We start from the raw sequence: 17,581 nt of genomic DNA, 5'->3' as shown, positions 1-17,581 counted from the left end.
CTCCTTGAGGTTATCATCATTCATATGTGACTTTTATTCCACTTCAATCTACAGGTATTTCCTCTTGGCTTCTAGCAATTCTGAGAGTCATTGTTATTACCTTTGATGGCTGATGGAACTTCTGGAGCTTCGAAACTCACCAGATCTCTTAGAGACTAACATTTTAGAAAATTGACTCATCTAATACTTTTTAGAAAAGTATTAAAATAAAAGAATATGAGGGCACAATGTACTCATATACATATATTATTAGGGTGGTAGAATACAGGAAGATACTCTTCTAGAGTCTAGAATTGGAACTAGCCTTCCCAATTTGAATCCCTGAGGAAAGAGTATAAGAAACTGTCTTTTGTATGCACTTTCTACCTCAGCTCAACCACTTTTGAATCATTAGTTCTTAAAGCTCTTAGCCAAATAGAAGACTTCTCAAATTAACCAATCAAATCAACTAATTAATGTATATCTACATACATAAAGAGATTTATATAAGCAGTTAGATGGTACAGTGGATAGATTCTGGAATCAGGAAGGTTCATCTTCCTGGTTCAAATTTGATCTCAGACATATATTATCTGTGTGACCTAGACAAGTCACTTAACCCTGCTTGCCTCAGTTTTCTCATCTGTAAAATGAGCTGGAAAAGAAAATGGCAAATTATTTCAGTATCTCTGTCAAGAAAACCTCAAATGGAGTCATATAGGGTTGGATCTGACTGAAAATAACTGAACATCAACAAAGTATTTGTATAGTGCTTACTAAGACCTTTCCAGTTATTATTTCATTTGTTCTTTTCAGAAACCATGGGAAGTTAATACTATTCTATAAGTGACAAAATAGAGGCATATAGGAGTTAAACGATTTTCCTAGGACCACACAGCCAGTAAATGACTAAGGTTAGGTTTGAATTCAGATCTTCCTGATGTCAGATCTTGTGGCTGGCCCTGTGCCCTACCTGCTTCCTGCTTAGTTGCTCTCTAAGTTTCAGCTTTTCAATCACTTCAGGCTGAAAATTAGCTCTCCAAATTTCCCACATATTTAGGTTGAAAACAAAAAGAATATCTGTTAATGCTTCAATAGCTGGACTCTTATTAACTAGTAACTTTTTCTTTTTTCCCTCATCACATTTCCATGTATTAAACTATTACTTTATAAGCTCACGGAGGTCAAGAAGTATATCTTATTTGACTCTAGGAGCTCTCTAATGTCCAGCAAAGGTCTTTGAACATAATACATATAATTGTTTTAAGTAGTATCCTCTAATAAGCTGCAAATTACCTAGAAATGTATTTGTATTTCATTCTTTGATAATGAAATAATGAGAATCTTTGTAAAAGTTATGAGTTCTCTTCCTTTCCTTTTGTTTCTTGCTGTCAGAAAGATTACTGAATATTTCTACAATGTGTGAATTAGGTGCTTATAAAGGCATAGGATTATCAGTCTGAACATCAATGGGAATGCAGACACATCAGAAGATGTTAAGTATAACCAACTGAGGTGAATATGTGCTGATTTTAAATTTTACACAGAATACTTTTTATTTCAAATTTCTCATACGAGTCCACTTTCTTATTTATCATTAAGAATCTTGTCTTTTCCCTTTGAAAATAGAATGACAGTGATTAATGAATGAATGAATAAACACATTTTTGTTGTTTAATTGTTTTTCAGTCATGTCTAATTCTCTGTGATTCCATTTAGCATTATCTTGGCAAAGATATTGAAATGAAATATTGAAATTGAAATTTCCTTCTCCAGATCATTTTACAAATGGGGAAACTGAGCTAAACCGCAAAATTGACTTCTCCAGGGTCACATAGCTAGTAAGTGTCTGAGGCCAGATGGGAACTCATGAAGATGTCTTCCTTATTCTAGTTCATGGTTAACTAAAGGTTTAGGCAACTTCCCCACTTCCATCTCTTGTTGAAAACATAATAAAAACTGGGCTCTAGTCCTATTTTTTCTACCTATGTGACCTTGGAAAAAATATTGTTTCTCCAAACTTTGTTTTCCTCTTCATTAAAATGAAATGTTTAATGTTCAGACTACATTTCCTAAGTCCCTTCCAGATCTGGTATGATGCAGAATAGCTGAGAAGTTATTCCAATTACTTAGCCCTCCTTAGTCTCAATGTCCTCATCTAAAAAAAATGAAGGATTTGGAGTACATGTCCTCTTAAGGTCCCTTGAATTTCTAGATCTATGATCCTATGGATCCTAAGGATTCCTAGTTATTGAATGAATTCCTTAATTCATTTAATGGCATTCTCCATTACCATTGTGTGATAAAAAATCAGGAGAAAAGGAAATTTTCAAGAATTACTTCAACAGAGATTTGAAAACTACCACCTTTGATTATGAAAGGAAACTATTCAATTTGACCACCAATCTCATTGGTGAACAAAAGTTGCATCAGTCATTCAATATTTGTTGAATATTGGCTATAACAGAACCTGCGTTAGGGATGCTGAGATATATGAAGCACAGTCCTTGTCCTCATGAAAGTGACAGTATAATGAAATATATATATATATATATATATATATATATATATATATGTATATATATATATATAAAATATATATATATATATAAACTCTGTCTGATATGAATCAAAATATGGTACTTGCAAAGAAGTAAAAAAATGTTGTGAGAAGGTTATACAATTTTTGGGAAGAGAAAGACCCAGAGATCTTATAGAGAAAATCAAACAAGAGCTCTTCCTGTTTTTTGCTCTGATTGGGAAACTCAGAAATTGATGAACACAGCCATAAAAATTGCATATGTAGTTAGAGGAAATAATCATTCTGTTGAGATGTAGATTATGGATTGTATGCTAGAAGAAACCTCAGTAGACATTTGGTGAAAACCTCTTCTCCCCCCCCCCCCCCCCCCCCGTCCCCACCACTCATTTTTTACACATTAAGAAAATTGTGCCCAGAGAGATAAGAGCCTTGACCAAAAGCACACTGATAGAAAGTCTCAGAAGTGGAATTTGAACCCAGAGCCTTAAACTCAAAATCCATAGTTCTTTATAACTATTCTTTCAGTATACTGAAGTCATAGTAATACTAATTATTAAAACCAGGAGGATTTATTGGTTTGGCTATTACATTAAAATCTATTTTGTAAACAACAAGAGTAATTTTTCCATTTCTTGATGAGTTTTACCAAAGAATTAGTGCTTTTCTTCTTCCCTGCCCTCTTCTCCCCTTCCCTCCTGTTGGTATTTGGGTGGATCTTCACCAAAGTTCTTCTTCAATAACTCATCATGGCAAGGGATATTCTGGGTTCCCAAAGTCTATTCCAGTTGAGCACAAGATATCACAAGTTTATAACAAGCTAGAAAGGCACTGAGGATGAGCCCAGTGAGGGACTGTATGACTATTGTGTTAAAGATCTGCTTAGTTTTATTGAGAGAGGTTTATCACCAGAAGATTAACCACCCAGTTATAATCACAATTTTCTCTTTTTCTTCCTCCCTTCTTTCCTCCCTCCTTCCCTTCTTTCCTCCCTCCCTCTCTCCCTTCCTTCTTTCCCTCCCTCTCTCCCTTCCTTCTTTCCCTCCCTCTCTCCTTTCCTTCTTTCCCTCCCTCCCTCCCTCCTTCCATCTCTCTTCTTTCCTTCCTTCCTTCCCTCCCTCCCTCCCTTCCCTTCCCCCTTCCCTCTCTCCTTCCCTCCCTCCCTCAGTACTGGGGAAGGAGTACCAAAGCTGATGAAATCATGAACCTTTTGGAGTCCAGAACTATTTGGGATAGAGTTGGGTAAATTCTGTGGAATAGCCGTGAGCCATATTCAGAGCCAAGGTTTTCATCAGAGGGATAAATGCAGTGAGTCACTCAACTGACTTACCCAGATGGCCAGATTCACAGGAGGCAGTCCAGGCAGGAAGATGCCCACACATGGAAACAGCCAAGCTCGTCATTTCTTTCCATGAAAAAAAATTCAGGAAGGCCACCCGTGGAGAGAACTGATTGACAGTAGAGTTGTCTTATTGTCTATTTTAGGTTTTTGCCCTTGTGTTCTCAGGACTGAACTTTCTAACTTACAGATGAGGGGAAAAGGGGTTGTGACAACCTCAGTCTTGGCTACAAAAGGTTTACTGTCATGGAAAAAGGCCCCAGATAGGTCTTAAGATAACTAAACATCAGCTATTGGTGATTGGAGCCAAATTGGTGCCCTAAGCATTCAAAGAAAAAAAAGTGTTTGTGTGGAAGAGGCTGTGAATGTGTCCCACAGCAGGGGGATTCTTCATGATATAGTGAAAAGATCTTGAAAATCATGCAGTCTAATCTCTTCATTTTGGAAATGAGGAGAAATAGAGTGATGGGATAGGAAATATGATTTTCAAAATATTTAATGTTTGAATTTTATCTGAGACCTTGGGGGATCAATTAATATCTCAGTCTCAGTCTCCTCATTTATAAAGTGTGCATTTTTATGTCTGCACATGTATGTATGTGCAAGTGTGGCAGGCAGATTAGACTTAATTAATTCCAAAGCCCAGGTTAAGGAACCTGTCTAAGGTTTTGCTACCATTTAATAGAATACCCATAACAAAAGCCCAGCCCCAGTTTTCTGACTTTCTGTGTATTTTAGTTCACTAGGATACTTTCCAACAGGAATGAGTTGCTTTGTGACCTCAGCACAGATTTATCAGGTCATAAAATGTTTCAATGATAAAAGAAGATCTATACAGAGTTGTATCTTCTAAGGCTCCAAATTTTGGGGCCTACTTTAGGATCAGACAAAGGATTGTAAAGATGGAAACTACCTTAGGGGTCATATAGAGCAAGATCTTCACTGCACCAATGAGGAAATTAAATTATAGATAAGTTATAGAATTTGTGCATTTGGAAATCACACTGTCAGAATTTGAATCCAGACCCTGTGGTTTTAATTTCAGTTTCCTTTTTCATTGTCCATGATTTAGACAACAGTCCAGAGAGGTAGCAGGCATGAGTGCTGAAGATTTCTTCACCAGCTATTGGTAAGAAAAAACATTCTTAAACCTTTGTACAACCAGTCAGATCTTTCTCATCTTTTGTTTGCTCCAACTTCCTCTAATGAACACCCCTCAGGCTGAAAGTTATCCATTTGGAATTTCTTTTGCCAGGATCATCTCTCTTCATTCTTTTTTTTTTTTTTAAATTTTATTTTTTTTTTATTCATTTTTCCAAATTATCCCCTCCCTCCCTCCACTCCCTCTCCCCGATGGCAGGTAATCCCATACATTTTACATGTGTTACAATATAACCTAGATACAATATATGTGTGTAAATACCATTTTCTTGTTGCACATTAATTATTAGCTTCCGAAGGTATAAGTAACCTGGGTAGATACACAGTAGTGCTAACAATTTACATTCACTTCCCAGTGTTCCTTCTCTGGGTGTAGTTATTTCTGTCCATCATTGATCAACTGGAAGTGATCTCTCTTCATTCTAAAGGAAGCTCAGACTCCTTGATGTACCTCAGCTGATTCTATGGTTGATCTCTAGTACTACCTCAGTCCAAGGGAGGTTTTTATAAACTCCTCCAAGTGGTTATCCAGATTCTTTGTTTTTAAAGACTTCCAAATGAGGGAAAAGCCATCAATTCCAATGGCAATATGTTTAACTTCTGAAAGGTTCTGATTGTTATGAAGTTTTGTCTTACAATAAGTCTAAATAAAGTATGCCTTCTCTTTTAGTTTCCACCTATCACTACTAGTTTGTGATCAAGAAAAAGAAGTCTCTCTCTTCCACATGAGAGTCCTAAAATAAAGGCTTTCAATCTGGAGTCCATGAACTTAAAAAAAAGTTTATATATATATATATATATACATACATATGTATGTATGTATGTATTTCAATACATTTGTCTTCTTTTACAACCTTTATATTTTATTTTGGCTAGGTAAAAACATTCAGAGAAGGAGTCCATAGATTTCATCAGATTTCCAAAAAAAAAATGATTCACAATAGAAGCAGAGTTGGAATCTTTGCCCCAAGTTTTCTTTTTCAGGCAACATATTCTTTGTTATTTCAATCAATCTCTTTATGACATTGTCTTTTTCGCTCATCATAATGGTCACCCTCTTCTGGGTGTGCTTGAGTTTGTCTCTGTCTTTCTTAAAAGGGATATCCAGAATCGAATACGAATTTTTAGTGTGATCTGATTCAGGCAAAGTACAGCAGAACTATTATCTCTCTTTTCCTAGACACTTATTATTCTCTCCATCAATCTAGGATAACACACTTTTAAAAATATATTTTTATTTAGTTCATTAATAATTTTCCAATTACATTTTAAAAACTTAAGATTCATTTTAAAATGTTGACTTCTAAGTTTTCTCTCTTCTTTTTTGTCTTCCCCCACACCTTGGGAAGGTAATTCGATATTGATTATATGTGTAAAATCATGCAAAACACCATTTCATATTAACCATGTTGCAAAAGAAAACATATAGAGAAAGACAAGAAAAAGAAAATGAAAAAAAATAACTAACTTCTTTTTTGACAGATATGTTATAAAGTTGGTGCATATGGAACCTACACTACCCTGATTTTTTTCCCCCCTGATTGTTTTCTAATCAACAATCTCTCTCTCTCTCTCTCTCTCTCTCTCTCTCTCTCTCTCTCTCTCTCTCTCTCTCTCTCTCTCTCTCTCCTCTCTCTCTGTATGTCTATATGTCTGTATGTCTATTTTTCTCTCTCCCTCCCTCCCCCATAGCTGGCTTTGAGATGTTCCCTTAATTGGATCTAACTTTCTCCATCTTTCAAATGTGTTAGTTTATTTTGAATCATTTTTATCAATAGTAACATTCTCTTTTCTGACATTCTATTATCTAAAGTTTTTTCAAATTCTGGACTTCTATTATGACTTTTCATGTTCTTTCATCAATGATGGAAAACTGACATTTAAATAATATTATTTACTAAGATTGTTTAGACATAGAGTGTTTACCACAGGTATAATTATCCCCTCTTTAGAGATGACAGCATTGAGATTCATAGTAACTTGGTTAAGGTTATACAACTATAAGTGTGGAAGGCATGTTTGGTACCAAAGTCTTTCTGACCTGAGTCAAGTACGTTGCACAGCATTTTTATGAGTAACTTCAATATTACTAATTTAATTCATTATCCTTAATATTTAGTAATAACAATTAATATTTTATTATTAATATACCATTAAATTAAGATTATCATTTATTATTAATATCATTAATAACATATCATTAATATATTATTAGTAAACATATAATTGATTATTATTAATATGTCATGAATGCTGCACAGCATTATTATTACTAACATCAATATTATTAATTTAATTCATTATCCTTAATATTAGTAAAACACAATGAATATTTTATTAATATAATTGATAAATAAGTAATCTAATAATTGATATAACTAATAAATTATGTTAATATAGATTAATAACTTCCTGTTCTATAAATAATTTAATCTTTTCCTTTCTGCTCTTATGAAACTATTCAGGACTGAGGTTCTATGAGATTCTATCTCTCTCTTTTCCCACTAAGGGAACAGTTAATTGAAACTGCTTGTATTTGTCCAATTCTATGAGGTCAGATTTATACAGGTTTTTTGTATTACAGAATTCTTATTTTTTTTCTCCTTCCTTTGTCCCCACCCCATCCCCTAAATCGTAAGTAATCCAATATATGCTAAACATGTGTAATTCTTCTCTATATATTTCCACAATTATCATGCTACACACACACAAAATATCAAAAAGGAAAAATAAATGAGAAAGAAAACAAAGTGAACAGTCACAAAGCCTTGAGTTCAAATCGAGCCTGAGACATTTATTACCTGTGTAATCCTGATCAGCCACTTAACCTCTCCTTGCTTTAATACACTGGAGAATAAAATGGCAAACCATTCCATTATCTTTGCCAAGAAAACCTCATAATGAAGTCATAAAGAATCACACAAGACTGAAAAATGACTGAGCAGCAATATATTTCTAATATAGTATAATAGATTGCTACATAATAGATTGTTAATTCTATTTACTGCTTACTGCAACAGTTCCTATAAGCTTCCCCAAATCTAAATTATTTCTACTTCTTGCCTTATGATATAGCACAATTCATTTATATTTATGTGTTACAACTTGTTTAGCTATTATATACATTGACTTTGAGAAAGTGATCCATTTAATGATTAAAAATAATGGGTGTTTCAGCCTTAAACATTGAAAGTTTTCTTTCCTTTTTTGCTCATCTTCATTTCTTTTGTTTTAAGGTGTGCTCTGAAAGATTGCAACTCCCCCCCCCCCCATAGTATAGATTCAGGGATATCAACATATGGAACAGAGCTTTAGGCAAGGAGAAGGCTGTTGTAAGTGCTACCCTGACTGAGGTGTTTTTAAATGTGCCTCATTAGCATCATGTCACATACATAAGAAAGTGGAGAGTGGGGGCAGGGTTATGTGTCTGACATCTGTTTTTTTCTCAGTCAATGTATACACTTTTGCTAAACTGTTCGTTTCATACCAACCATTCCTGTCATTCATGTATTTGCTGGATCACAAAATCACAAAATAAAAAGATATTAGAGAAAAAAAGGACTCCATCTACTCCAACCTATGCACAACAGAATCCCCACCATAACATACCTGACAAGCAATTATCTATATTTTGTTTGAAGAACTCTGAAATGGGGCATATGTGGTCCACTAGATCTCAAAGCAGTCTTTTCCACTTTTGGGATATTCTAATTATTACAGAGATATTTTCTTTTTCTTTTTTTGGATATATTTTCTTTTAAAAATAATCTCAAATCTATATTTACCTTTTTGCATTTTCTATCTCTAACTCATAGTTCATCTCTCCAGGACCAAATAACATGAGTCTAATTCCTCTTCTCTGTGATAACGATTAACTATTTAAAGACAGCTCTCCTATCGTTATTGATTCTTCTCTTCTTTAAGTCATACTACCTCATTTTCTTTTTTATATATCTGTAACCTAGACCTAAGGCCCTTTACCATCCTGATTGCTTCTCCTTTGAATGATTTCTAGCCTATTGATACCCTTTTAAAATTATTGTAGCCATAGACTTGTGGTGGAAAGTGCCATCCACATCCAAAGGAGAGAAGTATGGAGACTGAATGAGGATTAAAGCATAGTATTTTCACATTTTATTCTTGTTTGTTTTTCTCCCCCATTCTTATGTTATTTTTCCCCTTTTGATCTGATTTTTTTTTTGTCCATGACAAATATGGAAATATGTTTAGAATAATTGCACATGTTTAATCTATATCAGATACTTGCTGTCTTGAGGAAGGGACAAGCGAGAGGAAAGGGAGAAAAACTTGGAACACAAGATTTTGCAAAAATGAATATTGAAAACTATTTTTGCATGTATTTAGAAAAATAAAATACTATTAAGGAAGAAACAAACAAATATTTTGACCCTAATTGAACAAAATGTTTGAAATGTGGTCAGATCAAGGTAGAATATTAAGGGACTTCAATTGATTCTTGGAAGGTAGTATGTCTTTCTTAATACATTTTACATCAAGTTTTTAATTTTATGAAAACTTTCATGGGTGTTGGATGAGATAAAAAGTTTATATGATGATTATAATATTAATAGCAGTTTATAATTCTATAATTCCTTAGGGATAGCCAAGCATATTAATGGAGCTCATAGTCTAATACAAGTATAAACATGCATAGATATAATACATGTCAATAAGGACATCTTAGAATTACAAACAAATTCCTCTATGAGGTTCACTGAATAATCAAGTAGAAAAAAACAGATAATGATCTAATATCTAAAATATATAAAGAATGTTATCAAATCTATAAGAGTATAAGTCATTCCTCAACTGATAAATGGTGAATTTCTGACGAAGAAATCAAAGTAATTTATAGTCATATAAAAATGCTCTAATCATTAAAGATTAGAGAAATGCAAATTAAAATAATTTTGAAATATCATTTTATACTTACCAAAGTAGTTAAAATGATAGAAGGGAAAAGTGACAATTGTTAGAGAGGATATGGAAAAAAAAATGGGACACCAGTATTTTCACCTTTTTTCTTGTTTTTGTTTGCTTTTTCCCCTTCTCATGCTTTTTTCCCCCTTTTGATATGATTTTTTTTTTTTTGAGCATGACAAATGACCCAATGATACCTTAGTCCTTGACAGAATGCCTAAAACATATAAAACCTAACACAAACTAAATGACTATGTTCTTGGATAAGCCACTCCCCTCTCTCACTCTCAGCACCTCTCATCAGTAAAGTAAGGTAACAAGACTCAATGAACTGACATAATGATTCTGGATTAGCTGTACTTCTAGGTTATAAGAACCTTATGACTTTTGCTCCTGTTGGCACAGTGTTCTAACCACTTGGAAAAATCTCCCAAGACCAAGACTGCTTTTGACTGTGTGTATGTTTGTGTGTGTGTGTGTGTGTGTGTGTGTGTGAGTGAGAGAGAGAGAGATAAGTAATATTATTTTCTGTACATAATTTTATTTTTCAGTTTCTTCTCTGATTGCAGGTAGCATCTTTTTCTATAGGTCCTTTATAGTTAAGTTGGTTATTGATAATAGTAAAAATAATTTATTCATTCAGAAAATTTACAAATGTTTTCCAGCTTATTGTTTTAGAGATCTCCCTGAGTCCAAGTAAATAGATAACCTGGTATTCAACCTCTGGTCTTCTTGTTCCACTTTCTGTGATTTTTCCATTACAAAACTCTCTGTCTGTCTCTCTCTGTTTGTCTCTTTCTCTCTGTTTCTCTCTCTTTTTTGCATGTCTCTTCTTTTCTTTTCTCTGTCTCTCTGATCTCTGTCTCTCCCTTTTTTGTTTTCTTTCTTCCTCTAATTTTAACTGTGTCTCTCTATCTGTCTCTCTGTCTCTCTCACAAAATTTTCAACTTCTGAAAGCTCTTTCTAAATCTTAAAACTTTAGAAAAATGTAGCTTATTGCATCTTTTTTTTTTTTTGTATCCATTCTCTTTTTCTGAGAAAATTTCACTCTCTGAAAAGCATTTGCAAGGTTTAGTAAAAATAAATCTGGACTCAGAATCATAGAACCTGAAGTCCATTCCTGGCTTTCTTATTTACTGGTTGTGTGACTTTAGGCAAAACATTTCTCTTCTCTGAGATTCATTTTTTTTAACCTACAAAATGAACTAGGTGCTGGCTAAAGTCCCTCATAATTCTAAATCCTAAGATCCTGAAGGAAGAGTTGTAAAAACAAATCAATCTGTTCAGAAGAAATTGATCTTCCCATAAGATGTAGTAATTAGGGTGTAGAGTAGACAAACAAGATACATGTGAAGGGATTTGTCCTTTGTTCTGTTAAATATTCTCTCACCCAAGATAAAATTATATACATGCTCTCTTCCAGAAAAAAAAAGCCCAGCTACTTGCAAAGGTATATCCACACTAAGCTTTGGATCTTTGGACCATAGATTTAGATCAATCACCTCATTTTCTTAAATGAATGCTTGCGGTCCAGAGATTGGTTATACTCAGGATCACATAACCATTAAGTACCAGGGGTATGATTCTAAATCAGATCCTCTTAACTCCAATTCCAGTATTTTATCTGCTAAATCATCTTTCCTTTTCCTCATTTGGGGATAGACTGCCCTGGGATGGGAGAACTCCTTTCCTTTATTTATAAGGCAACAAGTGTCTTTGTATCTCATATCTGAAATCTCATTACTATGTAATTTCTGCTGTGGTCTGGGTTCTTTTATGTAGAGTTCATTTCTGATTCCCCAGAAGAACTGTTTAATGCCACCAGAGGACACACATTTTACTGAGATAATAGCACAAGTTTCCAAAATTCACTGAAGGGAAGAAAGTCTTCTGAAAGCTTGAATATGAGCAAGTAGAGATATATTGAACAGTTAAGTACTAGTCCGGGAATCATGTATAATTTCACTTTGAAAAATATCTTCTGATCTTAGGATCATAGAAATATAGATTATAGGCCAATTCACCCCTTAATGATGAGGAAACTGAGGATGAAATGGGATAAGCCATTTGCATTGAGTCATATAATAGACTTCAGGAGGATTTGAGCTCAGGACATTCTGACAAGAAACATATTGTTTTATCTATGGTACCATTTTGTTGGATTAGAACTATTTCTAGCTCTATTTCTAATTGGAATTGGATGACAACTTGCTTAGGCTGCAGTTTCTTCTTCTAAAAAGTGAGGGGTTTGTAGTAGATGGTCTTTAAATTTTCTTTCATTCCCAGATTTTTTCTCCCATATCCCATGCTGTATATAGCAGAAGTTTCAAAACTATAATCCATGGGCAGTCTGCAAAACTCGGAAGTATAGCTGGAACTAGGTTAAAATGTATTTGGGATCCTTGATGTTCCATTGGGCACAAGATAATGTTTCGTTTTGTTTTATTTTCCTTTTCTTTCTTTTTTCTTTCTGTTTTTTATTATTTTGGACTTAGTTCCATAAAAAATAAAATCAAAATCAAAAAATGAAAGAAAATGAAAAATGTATTTGGGAAATATTTGACAAAATAAATAAATAAAATAAAACATGGATCATGTTAATATGTGGTTTTTCAAATCAATATATACCCCACAGGAATCTGTGTTTCTGAGTTTGATAACACTGATGTGCAGCATGGCACCCAGAGGTAGGAGGACTTCAGAAATCTTTTCATTTAGTTCCTTCATCTTACTGATAATGAAACCCAGGCCTAGTGAGATGTTTGTTCAAGGTCATGCAGTCATTTACCTGCAGAGATGAGATTAGTACTTCAAAATCCTTATTTCCTGTCTAGCATTCTTTGTAGTATTGTCTATATCGCCTTCTTTAACACTTCTTCCAGTTCCAACATTCTGTAATTCGATGATTGATGTCATAACCTAAGGACTGGAGACTTGGTCCTTGCCAACCCTGAAGGACTGTTCAAAAACTTTGCCAGAGCAGTTTCTTTTGCCAATGCATTAAAAAAGCCCTGTCACTTTATTTTATTTCATCATGCTTCATTTTATTTTTTGCCAAGATTTCAGTTACCCCTGCTATTGCCATCCTCAGCATGGTTTCTGGGTCCCAGTGGAATTTTTAAGTTTAGAGCTTATCCCTGCACAGAATTATCTGCCTCCTGAAAGATAAATATAATTACACTGGCCATTGGTGTTGTTCAAGGGGCTTATCTTAAGCAGCAGAGCAAAGATATCTATGTGTAAGTTAAGCAAATAAGGAAAAACCTTTCTTTTTGACTTGTTTTTTGGGGTCATTTTAATGCCTTAGGGAGACAAAGGGGTTCTCATGACCCTGAAACTGTAACATTGGTGATAAAGAGAAATAGGAAAAACTGGTTTAGGAAAAGTCTTCTTACAAACAGGAGAGAAGCTTCTTTGTACAACTGATTCTAAATGAACAGATCCTTCAAATTTCGTAGGCCATTCATTGTCTTTCTGATTTTTAGATATAGGAATCTTTTACTGTAGATGTGGGTCAAAAACTGTCTCAGTTGGACATAGGATTTTTAGCCTGAGAAAGGACATTAGAGTTTAGCTAGTCCAACCTTCTTATTTTACAGTTGAAAAAAAATTGAAGTGATTGCTTAGGTTTTTAGATCAAGCATTTATTGTCCACTGAATGTCAGCCTCTATGCTGGAAAGTAAGAATTTAAGTACAGAAATGAGATAATCCATATTTTTAAAGAACTTGTATTCTACTTAAGGAAGAAAATAATGACAGTTATAAGAATATATATATATATATACATATATATATACACATATATATGTATAGCATACACATAAATTGAATACATACAAATAAATACAAGGTAATTTTGGAGAGAAGGCATTAGCAGTTAAGGAAGGCTGATCAAGAAATACTTAATGTAGAAGAAAATGTTTTAGTTGAATCTTTACAAAACAGGAGTTTGGGAGGAGGGCAGAAATAAGGAGATAGTACATCCAAGGCATAAACAAAGGCATAGAAAAGGATGGCAAAGTCTCACATATGATGTCAAAGAAATGACTGATTTAGCTATTTACAAAGTGTAAGAAAAGGAATTCCAATAGGGCTGGAAGCATATATTGAAGCCAGTATTTGTAGGGCTTTATAAGCTAAACAGAGGAGTTTATATTTTATTATTTTATCCTATTGGAAATCAGGAGCTCCAGGAGTTAATTGAATGGGGAGGAGGGTAGGGGTTGATGTGGTAAGTTTTGTTCTTAAGAAGGATTACTTTGGCAGCAATATATAGGATGAACTGGAGTGGTTACATATTTGAGGCAGTAAAAACAAATAGGAAGCTGTTGCAATAGTGTAGACTAGAGGAAATAAGAGCCTGAATTAAGATGGTAGCTGTGTGAAATGATAAAAGAGCTCAGATATAAGTTCTATTGTGAGGTAGAAATCGTAATATTTGAAGGAGACTGAAAACTTGAATATAATGCTGAGGTTATGAACCTATGAACCTGGAAGGACAATGGCAGTGCCATGTATAGAAGAAATGCGGAAGTTTGATAAAGGGGACAGTTTGAGGGGAAAGTCAATATGTTCAATTCTGGACATCCTGAGTTTGAGATGTCTGTAGAATACTTTCTTTAATATTTCTAATAGGAAAACTGAAAGTTCTAGATTGAGGGTCAGGGAAGAACCTGGGGAGATAGAAGATAGATAGATAGATAGATAGATAGATAGATAGATAGATAGACAGACAGACAGATAGATAATAGATAATAGATGATAGATTGATGGATCTTCAATTCATCTACAAAGATTATAAGTAAGTACATGTCAATTGGTGAGGGAATTAAAATGAAATTGTAGAGGGAGAACAGAAGGGGGCACAAGATGGAATTTTGGAGAACATCCACAATTAGGGACATGATACTGATGCTGAACCAGCAAAAGAGATAATGAAAGAGTGATCATACAGGTAAGAGAAATAAAACAGGAGAAAGTGATATCATGAAAACCCAGAGAAGAGAGAGTAGCCAAGAGGAGAAGAGTATAAATAGCATCAAATGCATCAGGAAGTGCTACAAGAAGTTTGAGGACTGAGAAGTGAAAATCAAATTTGGCAATCAAGAGATTATTGACATTTTTTTGGAGAGAAGCTGTAGTTGAGTGATGAAGTAAAAAGACAGCGAGAAGTAAGTGAGAAAAGTGGAAATGGAAATTAGCATAAGTAGGTTTTTCAAGGAGAAAAGAAGTAGAGGACAATAGATTGAATAGGTGATATATTATAGTGAAAGTTTTTTTCAGTTTTTGTTTTAAAATGGATGAGGCTTAGGTATGTATAATGAGGTAAGTATGCAGCAAATAGGGAAAGGTTGAAGATTAGAGAAAGGATAATTGGTATTGTAATCTATTAATGAAGACAGACTGGGATGGAATTAAGTGCATATATATCTGAGGGGTCAGCTTTGGCACAAAAAAAGTCACTTTTTTATCTGAGGTTAAGACAAAGGAAGAAAATGGAAGATGTCATGAGATTTTGAAATGTAAAGAATGGGAGAAGAAGCAATTCATGTCAATTTTAATAATGTGATTTTTAGCTGAGAGAGAAAAAAGGGAGATGCAAAAGGCTTAAGGAGTGAGTACAGTTGAGTTCTTGCACAGAGATAGTTATGGTGGAATGAAAAAACAGCCCTATTTGTAGGCAAAGTACAAAGAGTTGAATCCTGGTTCTGTTTTTTATTAGTAGATGATCCTGAACAAGTCATGCTTATTTTCTGTGCTTCATTATTCTCATGTATAAAAGAGTGATTATATTACTTGTATAATGTTCTTCACAGAAAGCATTCTTCAAGCCTTAAAGATTTATAAAATATTAATCAATATTGTCAGAGTATCTCCCTCCAAAGGTGGAGATCAGAATCCTACATTCTTTTAGTCCTCTATGACTTTTGTTAATGTCTTTCCCTAGCAGTGTGAAGAGGAATGTTTCCCAAAATTCAGAAATTGTTTTCTGCTCCTTTGAATATTTTGAAAGTACCGATGCAGTACTTAGGTTGGCTATCTATTTATTATCTTTATTCTTCCTGTGCCGGTTATAAATATATATGATGGTGATGGTTTATTCCAGGTTTTTTTTTTTTTTTTGGCTCTTGTTATCCTGGACAAACATGAGATCAGCTCTCCTACATCCAGAAATCATTGTTTTTTAATGATAGAATAGGATAGTGTGACAATTTCCATTCCATTCTAATGATACATCCTGCTGATTTTAGGCTCAGGCCTTGAGGTATGTCCTAAAAATAGAGGTCAGTGGTCAGATTCAATACTTCCTCTCTTCCTACCTCCTGGACCAGAGAAAAGAAAAAAAAATAGTTAGCAGATACATTTTCATCTTTTGTTTGGTCTTCTCCTAGACCCCCCCCTCTTCCCTCTGCTTCTGTGACCCACAGAAATAGTGATTGTTGATAAGAATGGCTACATGGGTGTTAGGAACTTCCTTCATCCCCAAATTGGTGAATGTGGGGATCGATTAGGTTTTATTCATATCCAACATTTTCTGGCTACTCAACCAGAAATGCGATAAAAAAATGAATTTTCTTTGTTTTGGAGGTCATGGGGAAAATTTATTTAAACTGCATGTCATGGCTTTTTATTTCTCTCCATTTTGGACTCAGAGAGGGAAAACAATTATCAAAGTGATTATATAGGAATGTAGGTGGAGCAACTACAATCTGCAACGAAATCAGGAAACCTTTTGACTAGATGAGCTGGAGACCAAAATTGACCACGGAATAGTGAGTTCAATTCAGATATCTCCAAATCAATTAAGTGTTATACTTGGAAAAAGCTTTACCTCCATATAAGGGGGATACTTGCTTTAATCTACAGGGGATGAACATGAGTCTAGGTGAACAAAAACTAGACATTATATGGTGTAGTAGCATAGAAATTGACAACTTCCTAGTTTGGAACTGGGGAGGGTTTCTTGTTGTTGTTTTGTTTTTTTGGGAGGGCATACCTTCATTTTTTTGTCCTCTTGCATTATTTCTGAATTTGTGCCATTTTTTCCTTTTGCAAACAAACCTTGGAAAACATTCTGAGGTATGCTTTCTAAAAAAGAAAGCAAGTATGGAAACAAAGCAGCAAAACATACTTTGGCTGTAGCAACAAGGCAGACAATTAAGGAGCTGGCTTGGCTGCTCTCTGAACCATGGTGATGAGCCAGTGTAAAGATCTGAAGGAGAGGAAATTCCTCTGAGTTGTACTGTGAGTGATCAACAAAAGATTAGGAAATACTAATAGGTGAAAGGGGTTCAAGTTCCTGGATTTATGCCAAGAAGAGGAATTGGTTCTCCAGTAATATGGCTCAATTATCAGAGCTACATCATCCAAAGTCCTACTTCATGCAGTATTTAAATCTGGTTAACACATAATAGATTTGGGTAAAAATCAAGACAAAAGGACCCAATCCAATCAGAAACTATTAAAGTACTGTGAGGCACTCTGGATATCAGGAAGTGTTGTATCTATAGGCAGTCAAAGTCTGTTCTAGTGAGAACTAGGATCAGACCCTCTCTAATCAGCATGGTACTGTTAAATTTTCCTTCTATTTCTCTGTGGATTTAGACAATTAAGAAGTATT

General features: G+C 34.3%; 1 long non-coding RNA gene across 1 annotated transcript in view; it reads left to right on the top strand.

The window, feature by feature from the left end:
• Positions 1 to 4,708: 4,708 nt before the first annotated feature.
• LOC141552732 (uncharacterized) overlaps positions 4,709 to 17,581 on the top strand; it is a 41,929-nt gene continuing 29,056 nt past the window's right edge. The window contains exon 1 of the long non-coding RNA XR_012485241.1: positions 4,709 to 4,986. This is a non-coding gene — a long non-coding RNA (uncharacterized LOC141552732). The remainder of the gene's footprint in view (positions 4,987 to 17,581) is intronic.

This window comes from Sminthopsis crassicaudata, chromosome 1, assembly GCF_048593235.1.
Source record: "Sminthopsis crassicaudata isolate SCR6 chromosome 1, ASM4859323v1, whole genome shotgun sequence".
Taxonomy (NCBI): domain Eukaryota; kingdom Metazoa; phylum Chordata; class Mammalia; order Dasyuromorphia; family Dasyuridae; genus Sminthopsis; species Sminthopsis crassicaudata.
This window is presented reverse-complemented; position numbering and strand designations above follow the sequence as displayed.